The 20,587-nt window shown below is 38.8% G+C and overlaps 1 non-coding gene across 1 annotated transcript; it reads right to left on the reverse strand.

Moving 5' to 3' along the window:
- Nucleotides 1–20,079: 20,079 nt before the first annotated feature.
- LOC148548190 (small nucleolar RNA R71) lies at nt 20,080–20,186 on the reverse strand. Its single transcript, XR_015898105.1, has one exon. It is a non-coding gene; the product is annotated as a small nucleolar RNA R71 (small nucleolar RNA).
- Between the last annotated feature and the right edge of the window lie 401 nt (nt 20,187–20,587).

Consider the following 20,587-nt stretch of genomic DNA (forward strand, 5'->3'; position numbering starts at 1 on the left):
GATTAAAAGCTCAGCAAGGTCCAGCTAAAAACAATAAAGAAGCGCTTGCTGGGAGGCAACCCAGCCATTAGCAAAACTTTTTCTGTTATTTTATTTATTTTTAAAATATATGAGCTTAATATTAACAAGGTAAAGAATCAATTGCATAAGTCCACAGGGTTACAGAAGAATTCAGAGCACAAAACAGGAAAAAGGAGCTCACTGGCAAGAAAACGCCAGTAAGAGGCACAATTGGGCATTAAACGCCCAAAAGGAGCATCTACTGGGCGTTTAACGCCAGTAAAGATAGCCATCTGGGCGTTAAACGCTAGAAAGAAGCAGCTTCTGGGCGTTTAACGCCAGATTTACAGCATCCTGGGCGTTCAGAAAAATGCCCAGTGACAAAGGGGTTTCTGGCGTTTAACGCCAGCTAGAAGCAACAGCTGGGTGTTAAACGCCTAAAACAAGCACCAACTGGGCGTTAAACGCCCAAAACATGCAGCAGTTGGGCGTTTAACGCTAGGATTGTGGGGAGTAAGCAATTTCGTTTTCAATTCAAATTTTTTTCATTTTTTTTATGTTTCAATTCATGATTTCTTACACAAACATGTTACAAATCCTAATTTTTCAAATCCTTTTTTAAAAGATATCAAATCTATCTTAATTCATAAACCCTTTTTCTTAATCCTCTTCAAATTATTTTCAAATCCTTTTCAAAACAAATCTATCTCTTTTCCTTTTAAAATCTTTTCAACTCATCAATATCTTTTTCAAATCTTCACATCATCTTTTTTAAAATCCAGATTTATCTTTTTCAAATATCTTTCATATCTTTTCAATTTTAAATCACATCTTTTCCTATCATACTTATCTTTTCCAAATCACTTTTTCTATCATATCTTTTTCAAATAATTTTCGAAACCCACCCCCTTCCCTTTAAATATTGGTTCGGCCTCTCCCCCTCTCCTCCACAAGTTGTGCTTGGCTCTCCCTCTTTCCCTTTCCTTTCCTTTATTTTGCTTGAGGACAAGCAAACCTCTAAGTTTGGTGTGTTTATCCGTGATCACTAAACCAATACCCACTAAGATCATGGCTCCTAAGGGAAAACAAACCGACTCTAGAGGCAAGAAAGAGAATATTCCAAAACCACTTTGGAATCAAGGAAAGTTCATAACCAAAGAAAATTCAGACAATTTTTACAAAATAATAAGTCTAAGGTCAGTGATCCCGGAAGTTAAATTCGATCTGAAAGAAGATGAATATCCAGAGATCCAAGAGCAAATTCGAAACAGGAGCTGGGAAGTCCTAGCTAATCTGTGGCAGACGGACAGGCAGAGAATAGCTGGAACTGCATTCTATGACTATAGAACTCTGGTCAGAGGGAAGATTGTTCACACCCACCCTGACAAAATAAGGGAGATCTTCAAGCTGTCTCAACTACAAGATGACCCAGATTCCTTTAATAGGAGAATGATGAGATCAAACCTGAGCTTGGATAAAATCCTAAAGGACATATGCCTCCCTGGAGCTAAATGGACAACCAACTCAAAAGAGGAGATCTCAAACCAGTTGCCAGAGGCTGGCTGAACTTCATTGGGCGCTCTATACTGCCCACTAGCAACTGCTCTGAAGTCACCATCAGAAGAGCAGTGATGATTCATTGCATTATGTTGGAAAAAGAAGTGGAAGTTCATCAGCTGATTGCTTGTGAGCTTTACAAAATTGCAAACAAGAACTCCAAAGATGCCAAATTGGCCTATCCAAGCTTAGTTTCTCTGTTATGTAAAGATGCTAGGATAAAGATGGGAGTAGATAAGTATATCTCAGTTGAGCAACCAATCACCAAAAAGTCTATGGAATGACAACAAGTGCAGGACGACCCCATCAAGAGAAAAGTAGAGGAGTTCCTCTCGGAAATCCCTCAAATTGAATATTGGGAGCGCCTAGAAGCATCTGTCACCAAGTTGCAAGAAGCTGTGGATCAACTGAAAGAAGAACAGCAAAATCAAAACAGCATGCTCTGCAAATTGCTTAGAGAACAAGAAGAGCAAGGGCGTGAACTAAAGGAATTAAAGCGTCAGAAACTATCTCTTGAAGGGCCAAGCACTCCACAGACTAAAGAGGCATCCACCTCCCAAATTCAAGGTTGTTGAGTTCTAATCTTAGCCTTAACTCTGTGATAATTGTTCTTATTTGAGTTTTACCTTAGAAGTTATATATGAGTAGTATTAATTAGTATCTATATTTTGATTTTATCTTCAATTAAGCTATAATTTATTTTTCTCATCATAATTAAACATGAATAAAATAGCATATTTTCTTTAGAATAAGGAGGCAATATTTTTCGAGTTTTTAATAAGAAAAATTCTAATTATTTACATGTGGTGGCAATGCTTTTTGTCTTCTAAATGAATGTTTGAACAGTGCATATGTCTTCTGAATTTGATGTTTATGAATGTTAAATATGTTGGCTCTTGAAAGAATGATAAAAAAGGAGAAATGTTATTTGATAATATGAAAAATCATAAAAAAATGATTCTTGAAGCAAGAAAAAGCAGTGAATACAAAAGCTTGCAGAAAAAAATAAAAATAAAAAAATTTGCGAAAATAAAAGAAAAAGAAAAAGAAAAAGAGAAAGCAAGTAGAAAAAGCCAATAGCCCTTAAAACCAAAAGGCAAGGGTAATAAAAAGGATCCAAGGCTTTGAGCATCAGTGGATAGGAGGGCCTAAAGGAATCAAATCCTGGCCTAAGCGGCTAAACCAAGCTGTCCCTAACCATGTGCTTGTGGCGTGAAGGTGTCAAGTGAAAACTTGAGACCGAGCGGTTAAAGTCAAGGTCCAAAGCAAAAAGAAGAGTGTGCTTAAGAACCCTGGATACCTCTAACTAGGGACTTTAGCAAAGCTGAGTCACAATCTGAAAAGGTTCACCCAATTATGTGTCTGTGGCATTTATGTATCCGGTGGTAATACTGGAAAACAAAGTGCTTAGGGCCACGACCAAGACTCAAAAAGTAGTTGTGTTCAAGAATCAACATACTGAACTAGGAGAATCAATAACACTATCTGAATTCTAAGTTCCTATAGATGCCAATCATTCTGAGCTTCAATGGATAAAGTGAGATGCCAAAACTGTTTGGAAGCAAAAAGCTACTAGTCCCGCTCATATAATTAGAATCTGAGCTTCACTCAAAAAACTCTAAGATATTATTGCTTCTTGACTTATTTGTATTCTATTTTATTTGTCTAGTTGCTTGAGGACAAGCAACAGTTTAAGTTTGGTGTTGTGATGAGCGGATATTTTATACGCTTTTTGGGGTTAATTTCATGTAGTTTTTAGTATGTTTTAGTTCGTTTTTAGTATATTTTCATTAGTTTCTAGGAAAAATTCATATTTCTGGACTTTACTATGAGTTTGTATATTTTTCTATAATTTCAGGTATTTTCTGGCTGAAATTGAGGGAGCTGAGCAAAAATCTGATTCAGGCTGAAAAAGGACTGCTGATGTTGTTGGATTCTGACCTCTCTGCACTCGGAATGGATTTTCTGGAGCTACAGGAGTCCAATTGGCACGCTCCTAATTGCGTTGGAAAGTAGACATCCAGGGCTTTCCAGCAATATATAATAGTTCATACTTTGCTCAAGGATAGACGACGTAAACTGGTGTTCAACGCCAGTTCCATGCTGCAGTCTGGCGTTAAACGCCAGAAACAGGTTACAAGTTGGAGTTAAACGCCCAAAACAGGTTACAACCTGGCGTTTAACTCCAGAAACAGCCTAAGCACGTGTAAAGCTTAAGTCTCAGTCCCAGCACACACCAAGTGGGCCCCAGAAGTGGATTTCTGCACTATCTATCATAGTTTACTCATTCTCTGCAAACCTAGATTACTAGCTTACTATTTAAACAACTTTTAGAGGATTATTTTGTATCGGATGACATTTTAGATCTGAACTTTATACTCCTTGATGGCATGAGTCCCAAAACTCCATTGTTGGGGGTGAGGAGCTCTGCTGTGTCTCGATGAATTAATACAATTACTTCTGTTTTCCATTCAAACACGCTTGTTTCTGTCTAAGATATTTATTCGCACTTCAATATGATGAATGTGATGATCCGTGACACTCATCACCATTCTCAACCTATGAACGCGTGTGAAAGAGCAGAAGATTGATGGTTTAGAGGTTATAGTAAACTCTCGTTGCAAGTATAGTTACTAAACCAAGCAATCAACCTTTCTTACAAATGTTTTGGTTGTCACAAGTAACAAACCCCTAAATAAATTGATAACCGAAGTATTCAAACCTCGGGTCATCTTCTCAAGGAACTGCAGGGAAGTATGTTCTTATTATTGGTTATGGAGATTGTAAATTGGGGTTTTGAGAATGAGGAGTGAATAGTTTAATTAGCAATTAAAGTAAATGAAGAACAAGCAATTTAAATGGCAAGTAAAATAAACAAATGACTGTAAATACTTTTGGCAAGGTATGAGAAATTAGAGGTCCTATCCTAGCTATCCTTATCAATGATGATGAGAATTGAATCTTAATTCCACTTTGTTAACCTTTACTAAGATAAAGAAAGGTCAAGGGATTAATTGGTTTGATCTTCAAATCCTATTTATTTCCTAAGAAAACATTGGGATTATTGAAGTTCAATTCAATTAACAAAGATAATAATTATCATTCATGTTTGAGTTTGATAACTCCTGAGTTACTGATTTCTTAACCAAGACCAAAAAAGAGAAAAGTAAATCTACTAGAATAAAAATGTCTTCAGATGGGAATAACAATAATGTAAATAAGAGAAAGCAATATTAAACTGAAATACCTCAAATAACATTAATTCAAAAGAGTAATCTGTAACATGGAAGAATTCATAAATTAACTTGCAAAAGTAAATAAAAAGGAATATTGAACCTGGGATCGAGAGTCACTCCTAAAACTAAGAGAAATCCTAAATCCTAATCCTAAGAGAGAAGAGAGAGGAGCGAACCTCTCTCTAAACTAAATCTAAATCATGAAAACTAACTAAAAGTGGAGACTCCTCCTGAATGGATGCATTCCCCCACTTCATAACCTCTGGTCTATGCCTTCTGGACTTGGATTTGGGCCAAAAAAGGCTTTCAGAATTCGTTGGGAGCATTTTCTGCAATTTCTGGTGCGTGGCCTCTGTCACGCGTCTGCGTGGGTCACGCGGTCGCGTCATTCGGAGTTTTCCTTGTCACGCGGTCGCGTCAGTCATACGGCCGCGTCATATGTGTTCTGCTTAAGGCACGCGGTCGCGTCAGTCATGCGGCCGCGTCGCTGCTTCTTCGCGCTTGGCATGCGTCCGCGTCGCCCATGCGATCGCGTGGCTGCCAGTTTCTTCAAAAACTCCGTTTTATGCTTTCCTTCCATTTTTGTATGTTTCCTTTCCATCCTTTAAGTCATTCCTGCCTTAGAAGATCTGAAACTACTCAACACACTAATCACGGCATCGAATGGAAATAGAGGTAATTAAAATAATTAATTTTAAAGCATAGGAAACATGTTTTTCACATACATCACATAATAAGGAAGGAAAAGTAAAACCATGCAAATAATATGAATAAGTGGTTGAAGGATTGAATAAATCACTCAGATTAAGCACAAAATATATCATAAAATATGGGTTTGTCAACCTTCCCACACTTAAACAATAGCATGTCCTCATGCTAAGTCCAAGATAAAGAGTAAGGTAAGGTTAAAGTGGTGGAATGTCATGCAATGCAATCTAATCTAAATGCAACTACCTACATGAATGATGCATCATGCAATTCTAGTTTTTATTCACTTGTATATAAAGCTTGCATGTAGTTGAATTAATTCACATTCTCAAAGAGTCATATATATATATATATATATAGCCAAACCTTAGATAGTGATAAAGTGCCTTTACAATTGAGATGGGAGAGAAAAACATTTTATAAACTTGCAAGACAATTAATAATTTAGCAGAGATATATGTTAATGAGCTATTGAACCCTCACTGGATTTTGTGTTTACTCTCTAGTCACTCAGTGTTTATTGGGTTAATCACTCTATTCTTCTTTTTATCCTTACTTTTTATAACTTTGTTCTTCATCTAACCAATCAACAATTATAGAATATAGACATACCAAAAATCATGAGAACTTTAGTTAAGGTTGTAATGGGGCTAAGGTAAAGGTAAGGGTATATATATAAGGCTAAGTGAGCTAATAAGTGAATCCTTAATTAGTCTAAGATCTCACCTAACATACATACTTTGTAAAGCAAGGCTTCTTTTACCTATTCTCCCATATTTTCCCACTTTTGATGTTACATGCTCATGTTTCAATGTTTATTATTTTTATCCCATGTGTATTGCTTTATTTCTCATTTGGGGAATTCTTTTGTGTCCCCTTTATTCAACTATTGAAAAAAAATAACACTTTTTTTTATGCACATGGTAATTCAATTATTTTGATTTTACATGAGCATGCTTCCCAAAACTTTTATTTTGAATTATTTTATTCTTTTCAACTTTTCTACCTTTTGTTTTTATAATCCATGTTCCCAATAGGTTTTCCACATGTAAACCATACACAATTTCTATCTTAAGCTAACCAAGGATTCATCTTGGGATTTTTATTTTGTTTTTCTGCTTAAGGCTAGTAATGTGGTTTATAAAATAAAAGGGAATTTAAAGGCTCAAAGGGGCTAACAAGGGTGATGTAAAAGGGTAAGCTATTTTAGGATAAGTGAGCTAAAATCAAATAATGGCCTCAATCACTCTCTTGGTATGTATTTCTATTCTATAATCGGATATATAGATTAAAACAAAGTAAAGAACACCAGAATACAAAAGAAGGGTGGAACACACAGGAATAAAATATTATGGTTTGAATGTAACCATACAATTAAGCTCAAAACTCACAGGCTGTGTGTTCTCTAGCTCAAAAATCATTTATCACTTATGTATGTCATGCAGGTTTAGTTAAAAATTCCCATTATTCTCAAAGTAAACCTTATATTGAATGGCTTTAAAGTTATAGTATTTCTCCTTGATGAAATGTTGTTAACTAACTAACATGTAATGCTATATATACAAGGTGTGTGGATTGTTTCTATTGTGTTCAAGTTCCTAGTTTACTTCTTTTTTATATTTTTCAATTTAAACTAAGCTATCTTATACTAAAAAGGGTAAACTATACTAATTAATTCACAATTTCTATAACTAATAAGTTAGAATTGCAACTAAAACTAAATGGCTAAAATATGATTAAAATGCAAAATAGAATAAATACATAAAAATAGCAATATATATAAGTACTTAGAAAATTAAAAAATAAAAATAAAAATAAAAATACAGAAAAGTAGCAAAATAAATAAAAAGAGTATGTAGTGGTTCACCAAAAAAAAGAACGCCAGAGATGGCGACCTCCCCACACTTAAAATATAGCATCGTCCCCGATGCTCACTCAAGTAGGGTGTGAAGGGGTGTCATCACTGGAAGGGTGGGTAGCTGGGGTCTCTGTGGTGGTGGTCTGAGGATCAGCCTGCTGCAGAAGAGGTGCTGACTGGATAGGGATCTCGGGGTCTACAGCTTGAATCTGAGGCGGAGCCTCCTGATGTCATGCTGCCTGCTGGGTGCCTGTCTGCTCTGCCTCGTGCTGTGGGTGAGTCTCTGCCTCGTGATCATCCGCCTCCTCCTCAGATGCCTCGAATGGTGTGTCAGGCTCGGAGGGGATGTCGCCAGAGCGTATCATTAGCTTCAGGTGCTCATAGCATCACTTGTTGCGACACTCCATCTGGTCAAGCCGTCGAAATAGGCGGTGCACTAGATGATAGATGGGCTCTGGGGCAGGTGGAGGTGCAGTGGTGGTGGCAGGGGTAGCTGTGGAAGAAGAGAGGCCAGCAGATGGTGTGGCTGTGTCAGCAGTAGCAGTGAGGAATGGAGGTCTGTAGCCCAAAGCCAGAAAGTTCCTGCTGTGAGGGATAATCTTCTTGTATTCTGCAGCAGGTGGCTTTTCATCAGCATCCTCCCAAGGCACGTCAGCTCGACGGCCTAGCTGTGTAACCAGATAAGAAAAGGGAAGAGTGCCTTGGATGTGGACCCTGGCCATATAGTACCGGATAAAGCGTGGTAGGTACAGGTCCTTACCCTCCATTACACACCAAAGGAGGGTGATCATAGCGGCTGGTATCTCAGTCTCGTGAGTACTCGGCATAATGAAGTTGCTAAGTATCTGATGCCACAGCCAAGCCTCATCATTTAGGTAAATCCGCTTGATTTCCTTTGGCATGGTGGTGTTCTGACCCATAATCCAAGGAATGGTCGGGTCAAGGGCTATCCGGGCCTTTACTACATCCCAATCAAATCGCATGAAGCGCATATCTTCTTCAGCTTTCTGATAACGATCCAGCTGATCAGTTTTAGGCAGAAGCTTCAAAACATCTTCAATTGCCTCTTCAGTGACCAGAATCTACTTTCCTCTAAGGTTCACTGCATCTAGGGATGTTTTGAAGTAATTGCAGTAGAATTTCCGAACCCAAGATGCATTGACCTCAGTCAGGGGTCTTTCCAAGAAGAACCAACCTCTTTGTTTGATTTGCTCAGAAGTGTATTGCTGGAGTTCTTCTGGGATCTTCAGAGTCCTCTCCAGGTGTAGGTTCCTGGTGGTTGCAAACACCGGATACCTCAGCTCACAGTATCGGTTTGCAAACTTTACTGGATCAGTGGCAGGGATAAGCTGGTCGGCCTTCTCCTGTGTGGTAAAGTTTTTCTCCCGCAAGGAGGCATCATGCATGAGATCTATGATAGACATAGAGGCTTCTCCTCTTTTCTGTTTGCCAGTTGTTGCCTTTCTTTTCCCTTTTCTGTGGGAGTCCGACATCATGGTAAAACAGAATTCAAGGATATAATAAAAACAGGAAAACAAGGAGGCAATTAACAAAAGAAGCACATAGTGGCAAAGGAGTAGGATAGTAATGAATATGAGCTAAGTAAATATGCATTAAGGGTTGAATAGGAGTTAAAAGTTCGAAAAGAAGAAATCACAATCCAAAATGTAATTGAATTCATGTTAAATAGAAAAATTAATATCATGCCATGGTTAGTATGTTAAAAGAAAGTGAAAAAGAGAAGTTTTGAAAGGTTAGGTTGGTTAGAATTGAAAAAGAGTTTAAGAAGTTAACATTAGTGAGTTAGTAAAAAGTGGGTTAAAGTAAGTGGCATAATGATAAGTTTCTAAGTAACAAGCATTCACAATTAAAGACTACAGGTAACTCATAACCAAACATGGAAAATAGGTTGATGATGATTCAGATGGATATAGAATTAGCACAAATGGAATCAAACATCAAAAATGCAATTTATGAGCCAGGAAATCAAAGAGAATAAGAAAGCTTGCCCTGGCATTCATAAATTGTTTTGGTTAGATCTAAGGAAAGCACAATTGAAAATGCCAAAATCAAGACATGAATGGAAACATTTTACAGAAATTTGGGCAGCATTCCGGCTAAAATTGGATTATCCTGGAAAATAAACAGCAATCAAATAGTTCATATGAATCAAAATTAAAGCTGTAATTACATATAAGGAATATAAACATGAAAATGCAGTGTACAGAGCAGCAAGAAACAAGAAAGTACAGCATATGAACATTACAATCATCATAGCAACAACAGAATAAAACAAGAAACAGGAACAGTGCAATTAAACAGACCTAAATCCACTAACCACATCCTAGGCTACCTAACAACCTAAAATCCACTACAACATGCATATCTAACTTGCCTAATGACGAACAAGAACAGAAAAAATGTATTAACTACGAAGGATAGAAGGGTGACGGTCGTCGGAACCTGGTAGGCGTAAGAGAGAGAGTGGGGCAGAGAGGTGGCTGGGGATGACGGCGGTGGCGTCCGACGCGGCGAAAGAGGGTGGCGCGGCGGCGGTGGTTGCTGTTTGGAGGAAGGGAGGAAAAGGGGGGTGTAATGGGGGTAGGGGGTAATAGGGGAAGGAAGGGGGAAAAGGGTGGGTGGCGCCGGGCAGTGGTGACGGCGGCGCGAGGGTGGTTATAATTTGAATCCACGCGATCGCGTGGGGCACGCGGTCGCGTGGTTTGGGCGAAAAAGTGATTGACGCGATCGCGTGAGTGGCACGATCGCGTGGAGAGCAAAAAGAGTGAATGATGCGATCGCCTGGGGCATGCGATCGCGTCGCTGGAAATTGTGCTAAACGCATGAATCCAGCGTCGTTTCAGCACAACACTCTGTCTCCTTTTGGGGTGTTGTGCAATCCTATGCGACGCGATCGCGTCGCTCATGTTGTTGCGTGGGATGTGTGTTGTGCAAGTGACGCGATCGGGTGGGTATTTTGTGCTAAACGCACAATGGCTGCACGATTCCAGCCTAACTTTCTGGACATTGGATCTTTACGCTGATCTCCAGGTCACGCGGCCGCGTGAATGACGCGGTCGCGTGGGAAGTATTTTTCGCAGCTTGACGCGATTGCATGAGTGATGCGGTCGCGGCGCGCACCCTTTTTTTTTATGCAGTATGCAGAATGCAAATATGAATGCGATGCAAAGCTCCAGGTTCAATACAATAAAATAAAATAAAACTTGAAAACAAATAAAACTAAATAAAAAAATATTGAAAAAGGAACGATCATACCATGGTGGGTTGTCTCCCACCTAGCACTTTTAGTTAAAGTCCTTAAGTTGGACATTGGATGAGCTTCTGTTATGGCAGCTTATGCTTAAATTCATCCAAAAATCTCCACCAATGCTTGGAATACCAATAGTCTCCGGGGTCCCAAACTAGGCATGTGAAGCTTCTGAGCAGCTTCAAACAGATTGTCAGGCTACCGGGGTGATGAATGTCAGCATAGATTCCAGGATCCCAAACTTTGCTTTTGAATCCGCCTTCGTCTTGATTTTTTCCATCCGAGCGGTTTAGAGATTAGATTCTCACCAGGATAACCAAACGTTTTCCGAGATCCATCCGATTGATCATGATGCCAATCCGTGCACTTTAAGTTGAAGCGTGGAACCTTATTGAACCTTGTGCACCAGCTCTGAGTACGAGCCATTTCCCGCTTACTCTTAAAGCTGTGCAGAGAGCTCTAAGCTGGCCATCTGTTTCAAGCAAACCATATTCAAGTGGAAAAACACAGTTAAAGGTTAAGGATTGTACCCACTTAAAGCTTGTATTGGGTGGTAATGGCCTTGGGATAGGTGGTTCTAGTGGTTCTGTGAGTTCTACTCCCTTGTGCTCTTCTGTGAAATTCTCCACTTTCTTGCAAGATTCTTCAAATGTATCCATGTCCTGATCAAAGCCATCTATGTCTTCCTCATCACTTAAGTCATAGACTGGAGGTTGAGAGAAATCTACCTCCGTATCATCTTCATATTCACTTGGGGAAGATTCTTCGATCTCAGAGAATTCACTTGCGGATGCAAGCTCATTACTAGGAGAACTTGATTTGTGACTATCATCATCAAGGAAATCTGCTTCTTGGGTTATTCTGTCTAGTTCTTCATGAAAGACTTGCTCTGGGGATTGCGCACAATCCTCCTTATCATCAATTGTAACATCCTTGACAGAATGCTCCACAACTTTGGATTCCCATGGAGGTTCAGCGTCTCCTAAGTCTTCAACCAACTCTTCTTCTTCAATAATAACAGCTTCTTCTACTTGTTCCAGTACGAAGCCATACTCTGTCTTGTCCACTGGAGTTTCTAGTATCTCCTTCATGCTACGCTCTTCATTAGATTGTCCACATGGGGCTGTGGAATGTCCTTGAATGTTCGAAGGTCTAGAAGATAATTGACTTACTGCTTGCTCCAGTTGATGAAGGGTTGTTTGAAGTCGATTTACTGTTTTCTTGAGGTGAACCTCTGATTCTCGGGGTGATAGATTTGGATATGGTACAGGGGGAAGTGGTGGTGTTTGGGAGTGATTGGATTGGAACTGGGGTAAATGAGGATCATGTGGTGGCGAATGGTGAAAAGGAGCTTGTGAGTGTGGTGGTTCGAAGTTACGTTGAGAGGATGGTCTATAAGCACAGGGTGGGGCTTGTTGGTAATTACAAGGTTGTCCACCATGTCTATTTGCTTGGTATGCATTGCAGAATGGTCTTTGTCCATGATACCTTGGAGGGTGTTGTTGCCTAAAGGGTCAATCAGATCCTCTTGGCTCCATCCATCTTTGGCTGCTCTGACCTTGATGCATGTTCCTGTTATAACTTCCATTCCTTTCAATAACATTAGAACTAAACTCAAAGCGAAAGGGGTGAGAATTCATAGTAGCTAAAAGAAATAAAGAGGGGAATATAAAAGCAAATAAACAAGTAAAAGAAAAATATTTACAATAACCAATAATAAGGCACACGATTGCAGTTCCCCGGCAACGGCGCCATTTTGAAAGAGCAGAAGACTGATGGTTTAGAGGTTATAGTAAACTCTCGTTGCAAGTATAGTTACTAAACCAAGCAATCAACCTTTCTTACAAACATTTTGGTTGTCACAAGTAACAAACCCCTAAATAAATTGATAACCGAAGTCTTCAAACCTCGGGTCGTCTTCTCAAGGAACTGCAGGGAAGTATGTTCTTATTATTGGTTATGGAGATTGTAAATTGGGGTTTTGAGAATGAGGAATGAATAGTTTAATTAGCAATTAAAGTAAATGAAGAACAAGCAATTTAAATGGCAAGTAAAATAAACAAATGACTGTAAATACTTTTGGCAAGGTATGAGAAATTAGAGGTCCTATCCTAGCTATCCTTATCAATGATGATGAGAATTGAATCTTAATTCCACTTTGTTAACCTTTACTAAGATAAAGGAAGGTCAAGGGATTAATTGGTTTGATCTTCAAATCCTATTTATTTCCTAAGAAAAGATTGAGATTATTGAAGTTCAATTCAATTAACAAAGATAACAATTATCATTCATGTTTGAGTTTGATAACTCCTGAGTTACTGATTTCTTAACCAAGACCAAAAAGGAGAAAAGTAAATCTACTGGAATAAAAATGTCTTCAGATGGGAATAACAATAATGTAAATAAGAGAAAGCAATATTAAACTGAAATACCTCAAATAACATTAATTCAAAAGAGTAATCTGTAACATGGAAGAATTCATAAATTAACTTGCAAAAGTAAATAAAAAGAAATATTGAACCTGGGATCGAGAGTCACTCCTAAAACTAAGAGAAATCCTAAATCCTAATCCTAAGAGAGAAGAGAGAGGAGAGAACCTCTCTCTAAACTAAATCTAAATCATGAAAACTAACTAAAAGTGGAGACTCCTCCTGAATGGATGCATTCCCCCACTTTATAACCTCTCGTCTATGCCTTCTGGACTTGGATTTGGGCCAAAAAGGGCTTCAGAATTCGCTGGGAGCGTTTTCTGCAATTTCTGGTGCGTGGCCTCTGTCATGCGTTCGCATGGGTCACGTGGTCGTGTCAATCGGAGTTTTCCTTGTCACGCGGTCGCGTCAGTCATGCGGCCGCGTCATATGTGTTCTGCTTAAGGCACGCGGTCGCGTCAGTCATGCGGCCGCGTCGTTGCTTCTTCGCGCTTGGCATGCGTCCGCGTCACCCATGCGATCGCGTGGCTGCCAGTTTCTTCAAAAACTCCATTTTATGCTTTCCTTCCATTTTTGTATGTTTCCTTTCCATCCTTTAAGTCATTCCTGCCTTAGAAGATCTAAAACTACTCAACACACTAATCACGGCATCGAATGGAAATAGAGGTAATTAAAATAATTAATTTTAAAGCATAGGAAACATGTTTTTCACATACATCACATAATAAGGAAGGAAAAGTAAAATCATGCAAATAATATGAATAAGTGAGTGAAGGATTGAATAAATCACTCAGATTAAGCACAAAATATATCATAAAATATGGGTTTATCAGCGTGCCTGATAACCACCTCCGTTCTACATTAGATTGAATCTGTATCTCTTGGATTCCTTAATCAGAATCTTCGTGGTATAAGTTAGAATCCATTGGCAGCATTCTTGAGAATTCGGAAAGTATAAACCTTGTCTGTGGTATTCCGAATAGGATTCAGGGATTGAATGACTGTGACGAGCTTCAAACTCACAAAGGTTGGGCGTAGTGACAGACGCAAAAGGACCAACGGATCCTATTCCAGCATGAGTGAGAACCGACAGATGATTAGCCGGGCGGTGACAGCGCACCTGGACCATTTTCACTGAGAGGACAGATGATAGCCATTGACAACGGTGATCCACCAACATACAGCTTGCCATAGGAGGAAACTTGCGTGCGTGAAGAAGATGACAATAGGAAAGCAGAGATTCAGAAGACAAAGCATCTCCAAAACTCCAACATATTCTCCATTACTGCATAACAAGTATTTATTTCTTGCTCTTTTATTCTTTGTAATTCAACTTGATAATTATAATTGATATCTTGACTAAGAGTTACAAGATAACCATAGATTGCTTCAAGACAAAAATCTCTGTGGGGTTTGACCCTTACTCACGTAAGGTATTACTTGGACGACCCAGTGCACTTGCTGGTTAGTGGTACGAGTTGTGAAAAGTGTGATTCACAATTTGTGCACCACCTTCTTGTTCTGATTTTGATTCTTCTATTCTTGAAACTGTAACGCTTTAAACCTTGCTCTATTTTCATTTTGTTCCTCTATTTTCCTCCTGGATTAATTATAGAATTATGGATTACTGTTTTAGTCGCTGCTGGTTTACCATTCAAAAAAGGCATAATTGATGCTGAGGTCGTTATTGTTCTTGCTCCGAGAGAACTGATGTCACCGTCGTTGCTGCGAACTAAAAATAAAAACAGGTTCGTCACGTTTGATTTCCTTGGATTGCGACATCGAGGTAGGGGTTTGTTTTAATAAGAAAATATTTTGGGGCTTTGAATACCTGATGGGTTTAGTAGATTAATGCAAATGGATTAATGCCTGTGATGTGAATGATTTTCTGTTGAGAATGATATGTTGCGTTGTTATCGAATTAGTGGATTTCTGGATTTTTGGATGAAATGAATTGAATCTTTGGATTTCGGTTTTATTTTATTTAAATTGAGAATGATTGGTCTTAAATGACGGATTTGAAAATGTTGACTTGAAACGTTGGTTTTGTTGAGTTGAAGTTGAAAAGAGGGGACCTGTTATGGGTGGCAAACTCCAATTTTTAGAGGAGGTGCTGCCGAATTTTTTCTAAGAATTTGGAGTTGATTTGGTTATGTTTTCAAAAACCGAGTTTAATTTGAATTAATTGTCAAAAGAGATAAGATTTAAATATTTTAAAGGATTTCAAAGAGGATCAGATTTTTATGATTTGGTTGCTTTATAATTTTAACTTATTTGGTTTTTATAATAATGAGAAGAGATTTAGTTAACTAGCTAGGGATACTAAGAAGTAAATTAATTATAAATTCAAGGATTTGGGAATAGGAGTGTGAGTTTGAAGGTTATGCTTGAGACAGAGTGATTGTGATGATGAATAGTAATTAAATATGATGATCAAGGATGATGATAGACGAGTTTAATAATATTGAGATTGAGAATGAGATTGAATATGAGATTGGGAATGAGATTGAATGCGAGATTGAGAATGAGATCGACTGATTATGAAATGATATTGAATATGATTCTGATTGTGATGCACCTGCCTGGGTAGATGCAGTAGAGTCATTCTGCTTGCTCCGGGATATGGTAAGATCCGCCTGCCTGGGTAGATGCAGTGGAGTGATTCCACTTGCTCCGGGTTTAGTTTGAAACTCCTGAGGTAGATGCAATGGTTAGCCCCCACTTGCTCCCAGTCGAGGTTGATTTAAGATTTGTGAAACTATCTGAGTTTCGGATTTCCTTGGGTAGATGCAGTGGGTCGGTGATGTTAGGATTTTATGGTGGTAAAGAATTTCATAAAAACAGTCGCGTTGTAGATATAGTCTCTAAACCAACAGAAATCCCTTCGTACAAACGTTTTGGTTGTCACAAGTAACAAACCCCTAAATAAATTGATAACTGAAGTATTCAAACCTCGGGTCGTCTTCTCAAGGAACTGCAGGGAAGTATGTTCTTATTATTGGTTATGGAGATTGTAAATTGAGGTTTTGAGAATGAGGAGTGAATAGTTTAATTAGCAAATAAAGTAAATGAAGAACAAGCAATTTAAATGGCAAGTAAAATAAACAAATGATTGTAAATACTTTTGGCAAGGTATGAAAAATTAGAGGTCCTATCCTAACTATCCTTATCAATGATGATGAGAATTGAATCTTAATTCCACTTTGTTAACCTTTACTAAGATAAAGGAAGGTCAAGGGATTAATTGGTTTGATCTTCAAATCCTATTTATTTCCTAAGAAAAGATTGGGATTATTGAAGTTCAGTTTAATTAACAAAGATAACAATTATCATTCATGTTTGAGTGTGATAACTCCTGAGTTACGGATTTCTTAACCAAGACCAAAAAGAGGAAAGTAAATCTACTGGAATAAAAATGTCTTCAGATGGGAATAACAATAATGTAAATAAGAGAAAGCAATATTAAACTGAAATACCTCAAATAACATTAATTCAAATTAATAATCTGTAACATGGAAGAATTCATAAATTAAATTGCAACATCAAATAACCAACTAAAGTAATGGAATGAATAAAAAGTAAAAGGGAAGCTTAAAGTAAAGGAACATTGAACTTAGGATCGAGAGTCACTCCTAAAACTAAGAGAAATCCTAAATCCTAATCCTAAGAGAGAAGAGAGAGGAGAGAACCTCTCTCTAAACTAAATCTAAATCATGAAAACTAACTAAAAGTGGAGACTCTCTCTGAATGGATGCATTCTCCCACTTCATAACCTCTGGTCTATGCCTTCTGGACTTGGATTTGGGCCAAAAAGTGCTTCAGAATTTGCTGGGAGCATTTTCTGCAATTTCTGGTGCGTGGCCTCTATCACGCGTCCGCATGGGTCACGCGGTCACGTCATTCGGAGTTTTCCTTGTCACGCGGTCGCGTCAGTCATGTGGCCGCATCATATGTGTTCTGCTTAAGGCACGCGGTTGATGCCAGGGCATCTTGGCCAGTTTCACTGACCTTTTCTTTACTGTTTTTAGGTTAGTTTCATGCATTTCTTTAGGAAATAAGCTAGTTTTGGGTAGATATTCACCTACACCTTGATTCAAGCATACATTGTGCATTTTACATTATTTTATGAGGATTTTGCATGAATTTAGTGACAAATTGTATGCTGCATTATCCATGACTTGGACTAGAACTTTGATGCACTCTGTTGCTTGATTTCAGGACCAAAGGAAGCAAGGAAAGGGAGGTAACTTGCAAGGTTAATGAGAAAAGTGATTGCCAATAACACTCTCAAAGCCATCATTGCCCACGTTAAGAGTCACGTTAACTAAGTTAACGTGCACTCTAACGTGGAAAAGGGAAGTTGAGCCAACGTTAGTGACACTTAACATTGTCACTAACGTTGGCAAACACACATGAGTGGCCACGTTAGAGCCCACGTTAACCTAGTTAACGTTGCCTCTAATGTTAAAAGGGGAAGAGAAGCCAACGTTGGTGACATTCAACATTGTCACTAACGTTGGCCTAAGGATGCAACACACAACGTTAACTTCCATGTTAACTTGGTTAACGTGGGAGCTAACGTAAGAAGTGAGAGTTGTCGACAACGTTAGTGACATTCAACATCGTCACTAACGTTGGAAGCAACCACACAACCCCAAGGAGCCACGTTAACTTCCACGTTAACTTAGTTAACGTGGAAGCTAACGATGAGGAATGAATGATGAGCCAACGTTAGTGACACTCAACATTGTCACTAACGTTGGGATGGCTAAGAATGGCCACGTTAGAAGCCACGTTAACCTAGTAAACGTGGACTCTAACGTGAGATCTAGGGGCACATTGGAACGTTAGTGACAATGTTGAGTGTCACTAACATTCTCGAAGTTTGGCAAGGCCACGTTAGAAGCCACGTTAACCTAGTTAACGTGAGGCAAAGGGGTACATTGGAACGTTAGTGAAAATGTTAAGTGTCACTAACGTTCTCGAACTTATACTTTCACTAAATGTTAACACCCCTAACGCCCTGAGCTAAAGTCTTTGCCCACTTAGCACTTTCTCTCTGCAAGTAAGGCCAAGCCCAAATGAGGGAAAGAACTGCTTCAAACTCAAGATCCAAAGCCCAAGACTTGAAGAGCAAACTAGAAGCTGAGAAGAGTAGTATATATATAGGAGTAGCTTTGAATTGTTAAAGAGTTCTGGATGTTGGAAAAAGAGAACTACTCTCTGTATTTTACTTTCTCTGCAATTTCTAGTTCTATGATATATTCTCCATCTTTATTTTCATTTTCTAGAGCTATGAACAACTAAACCCCTTTCATTGGGTTAGGGAGCACTGTTGTAATTTGATGGATCAATATTAATTTTCATTATTCTTCTTCTTTCTTTTCTCTTGATTTTACTTGAAAGCTTTCGATCTTCATCCAATTGAGTAGTTATCTTGGAAGAGAAGCTATTCAAACTTGGATCTCTTTTGAACCTTGAAAGAGGAATGAAGAGATCAAGCTAGAATTGCTTTCTCATGCTGGACCAAATTGGGTTTGGATGGGTATGTGACTATAGCCCTCTCAATACTTGATTTGGAAAATGCATGTGGTATAATCAGTGACCATACTTCATCTCTTCTCATGAGTAATTGACCAAGGAATTGGCTATTGATAAAGATTTGAGAGATTGAATTGCAAGAAATTGTAATTCAATCACTTAAGATTGCCAAGGAGATCAATGAGTGCATTGATTGAGGAAGAGATGAAAATGAACTTGATCCGGAGAATTGCAACATCTCCTAAGCCCAATGAACTCCCCATCTCTGATCTTACCCATTCTCTTTAATTTCTGCCGTTTACTTTTATGAGCAAATCCCCCATTTCCATTTACAATTCTGCAATTTATTTTCAGTCATTTACTTCCAGTCCTTTAATTCTAGCATTTACCTTTCTGTTATTTACATTTCTGCCATTTTATTTTCTGCAACTCTCAACCCAAATTCTAGATTCGCTCAACTAGAATATTCTTCTAATTAAAGTTGCTTGATCAATCAATCCCTGTGGGATTCGACCTCACTCTATTGTGAGTTTTTACTTGACGACAAATTCGGTACACTTGCCGAAGGGAGATTTGTTGAGAGACAAGTTTTTCGTGCTTCAAGTTTATGGCGCCGTTGCCGGGGATTGATTGTGCATCAACAATGATTAAATTGGAAGATCACTAGATTGAGCATTTTTATTTTGTGAATTTTATTTTCTGTTTGAGTGATTTACTTTTTGTTTTAGTTAAACTTCTTCCCTTCCCCCTCTACTCTTTTGTTTTTCTTTGTTATTTTCAATTCTGTTTGCTAACCCACTAACTGTTTGATATATTGCATCACCCACAACTAACCATAATTCTGACACAAATACTTTCTGCACCTATCTTTTCTTGCTTGCACTTGATGGTTGTATGACAGGGAGAAGAAGCGGGGCTTCAACTTCCTTCGATTCGGAACCTGAGAGGACCTTCCTTAGATTAAGGAGGGAGGCAAGAGGAAAGAAAGTAGTTGGTGCTGAGGAAGAAGAGGAATTCTTTGAAACAAACATGGAAGACAACATGGAAAACCATCATGAAGAAGAGGATCACAACCATGGGGGAGAAGGTAGAGCAAATCATGCTGGGGAGGATAGAAGAGTTTTGGGCTTTTACATCAATCCAAACCCAGGCAATTGTGGAAGTAGCATCCAAAAGCCAACAATCCATGCCAACAACTTTGAACTTAAACCACAGCTCATCACCCTTGTTCAGAACAACTGTTCCTTTGGAGGAGGTGTTCAAGAAGACCCCAATCAACATTTAACCACCTTCCTGAGAATATGTGACACAGTGAAGTCTAATGGTATTCACCCTGACGCCTATAGACTGCTCCTATTTCCATTCTCACTTAGGGACAAAGCAGCCAAGTGGCTGGAATCTTTCCCAAGGGAAAGCTTGACAACTTGGGAAGACGTGGTGAACAAATTCTTAGCAAGATTTTATCCTCCTCAACGAATCAATAGGCTGAGAGCTGAGGTCCAAACTTTCAGGCAACAAGATGGTGAGACTCTATATGAAGCATGGGAGAGGTTTAAAGACCTAACAAGGAGGTGCCCACCAGATATGTTCAACGAATGGGTGCAGCTGCACATTTTCTATGAAGGACTCTCTTATGAGTCAAAGAAGGCCGTAGACCATTCATCCGGAGGATCTTTGAACAAGAAGAAGACTATTGAGGAAGCCATAGATGTTATTGAAACAGTAGCAGAGAACGACTACTTCTATGCTTCCGAAAGAGGAAACACAAGAGGAGTAATGGAGCTAAACAATGTAGATGCTCTGTTGGCCCAAAACAAGCTCATTACCCAGCAGCTGGCTGACCTCACCAAGAAGATGGAGATGAACCAAGTAGCAGCAATCTCCACTTCATCAACAACCCAAGAAGGAGTGAATGAAGAAGCAGAGGGGGGTCAGGAGCAAGCCAACTACATTGGGAATTCACCAAGGAAAAACTATGATCCATACTCCA

The sequence above is a fragment of the Arachis ipaensis genome, chromosome B8 (assembly GCF_059453495.1).
Source record: "Arachis ipaensis isolate K30076 ecotype BB chromosome B8, ASM5945349v1, whole genome shotgun sequence".
Classification (NCBI taxonomy): domain Eukaryota; kingdom Viridiplantae; phylum Streptophyta; class Magnoliopsida; order Fabales; family Fabaceae; genus Arachis; species Arachis ipaensis.